The 2683-nt window shown below is 49.4% G+C and overlaps 1 pseudogene; it reads right to left on the bottom strand.

The window, feature by feature from the left end:
* Nucleotides 1–612: 612 nt before the first annotated feature.
* Nucleotides 613–732, bottom strand: LOC136646581 (5S ribosomal RNA; annotated as a pseudogene).
* Nucleotides 733–2683: the final 1951 nt, after the last annotated feature.

The following is a 2683-nucleotide window of genomic DNA, read 5'->3' as shown; positions in this document are numbered from 1 at the left end:
TCATTTTTTCCCAAGACACATACTAAATTGTTCCATTTTGTGATATTAGATATTTTGCAGTCATTTAAACTGAATAGGCTTTTATCTACTCTCAGTAATAGGGAAGCCCAATCCTATTGGCTGCATTGCTGGCTGCCATAAGGCAGTCGTAAAGCATGCTCCAACAGCACATATTGCCGGAGTGCCAGCGGGAAGGTGGAGACCTCCCGCACACATTGTTGCCATGCTGGCCTCCCACCAGAGCAGGTAAGTCATCACGGGAGGCGGGAAGGGTGGAGGAAGGCAGAACGGAGCCAGAGAGGGAGTGAAACTGGGCAGGGAGGCTGCGGGAGGGGGTCGGATCTGGTGATGATGATGCATGCCAGATCCCATCTTTATCTGCAGCCTCCCCGCCCCCTTTCTCTCCTTGGACTTGCACCAGCGAAATTGTTGGTGCAGGTCCGAAGAGATCCATTGTGGGGAGAGAGGCTAACAGAGGAGAAAGTGGATTTAAATCTACTCCTTTCCACTCCCCTCTCCACTGGATACAGCATGCTCCTTTTCAGCCTATTAGCACACTTGTTCAGACAGATCGTTGGTTGGCAACCTTCAGTCTCGAAAGACTCTGGTATAAGCCTACAGCACCCGGTATTCCCAGGCGGTCTCCCATCCAAGTACTAACCAGGCCTGACCCTGCTTAGCTTCCAAGATCAGATGAGATCAGGCATGTGCAGGGTAACAAGCAAAACAGATCATCTCCTGAAATTACTTGGGAAGAGAGAAATGATTGCCCCCCTTCCCCCCCTTTTTTTGCATACTCACCAAAGTCTTACTGATCCATTTGCAGAGGAAACAGAGGATTCTGTGAAGGACAGAGCAAAAGGCACCATTCTCTTCACAAAGCCCACTGGGGAACAAATGTTAAGTTCAGAATGGGCGGAACTGCCTAATAAATAATATTTCCATTAGAGCAATCGGTACTGGAAAGGAGGCAAAGAGAAATGGCTTGGCCTTACAATCACCCATATATCCTCTGGGATAATTACATCTGATATTAAACCTCGAGCTCTTGCATCACTATTTGCCTGCTCTGCAACCCATGATCAATACCTCTTACAGGCTGAGCAAGGAGGTGGCAGGCTCTGAAATCTTTCCCTCACATCTTTCACATGTGTATGCTGCTATGTGACGGCCTGTAATTTGTGTCCTTCCTTAACCAGCTGTCATACATCTAAACCTGTCCTCCTAACTAGGCACTTGTACTGCTAGGTAAGGAAAGGAATAGGAAGGCAACCTTTATAAACTATCCACTCCGGGAAGGCCAAAAACACTAATATCTGCTGCTGTGACAGGAGTTTATTGATGTTGTTTTTCTTCCCCAAAGAGGCTCTCGTTGATGTCCCTGCTGGAAAGTGGCAACTTCTCAGTTGCTAGAGTAAAAATAGACCAAACTCCAAGTGAATTCCCAGTACATTTGAAAAAAAAACCCTGCACATGCCCAATCTTGTCTGATCTTACAAGCTAAGCAGGGTCAGGCCTGGTTAGTACCTGGAAGGGAGACCGCCTGGGAATACCGGGTGCTGTAGGCTTATACCATACTCTTTCGAGACTGAAGGTTGCCAACCATTTGACCATTGACTTTTAGGAAGCGAGCCTGCATGCTTAAGGCTACAGTCCTACCCACACTTCCATGGGAAGATGCCCTATTGACTATTCTGAGCAGACACACATAGGATTGGGCTTCACGCTCACCTGACTCAAATGAGATATAGGGCAGCAGCCATAAGGAAGTCATCAAAAGACTTGTCTCTGGGGCAACTGCTCCATGGTCATTGAGCCAAACTTCATGTTACATTGAATGTGTATTTTGATCTGCATGTTTGTTTTAGTTAAATAACCGCCATGGCTCTGTGTGTGTGTGTGGGGGGGGGGAGGTTATTCAAGCAGGATTATGTTGTGCAGAAACACAGTGGTTCACCTTTTCCCACCAGGCTGCAGCCCTGATCAGAAGTACTCCTTGCAAATTGCTATATCGCACAAGAAGGAAGTTTCCATTGGTCCTAGTCGAAGTTTCTTTCCCTTAAATAGCAGTACTGACGGAGACGCATGATTTTGTCAGGACCACAGCATGGTGGGAAAAGGTTAAATACCCCCTGGCTGTAGTCACGGTCTTGGTTGCCACATGATTGCTATTTAACTATGGGGGGAAATTCAGGAAAATACTTTGGTTTGCAAGGAAAATACGTATGCATTGACTTGTACATAGAACTGCAAGCCTGGTGCAGAGGAAGTCTGACCCCTTTGCCCCTGGTGATGGCATGTATTCTTTCAGCTTTAAAGGACGGGCAGCCCAATCCTTAGCTGCCCGGAGCTGCGGGACCCGGCGGCTCCACAAAGGGTTCTCGCCAGATCCAGAGCCTCCCGCGCTACCACGGGAGACTCCTGGGGAGAAGGGGACATTCGTAAGGGAAGCAGTCCCACAATGGGACTACTCACTTTAGCGGCGACTGTTTGGTCGCCGCTAAAGTGAAGGCACTCTTGTAGGGCGAGCAGCCCGACCCGAGTGCCCTGGATCCTGCAGAGCTCGGCTCCGCAAACCCGCCTCTCCCCCGCCTCCGGGAATGCCCCCCACACCCTCAACCACGCCTCTCCCCTCCCCGGAATGCCTCCCCCACGCCCCTGACCATGTCCCCATTTCCAGTTC

The sequence above is a fragment of the Tiliqua scincoides genome, chromosome 3 (assembly GCF_035046505.1).
Source record: "Tiliqua scincoides isolate rTilSci1 chromosome 3, rTilSci1.hap2, whole genome shotgun sequence".
Classification (NCBI taxonomy): Eukaryota; Metazoa; Chordata; class Lepidosauria; order Squamata; family Scincidae; genus Tiliqua; species Tiliqua scincoides.
The sequence above is the reverse complement of the archived record's forward strand: the minus strand, read 5'-3'. Positions and strand labels throughout refer to the sequence as shown.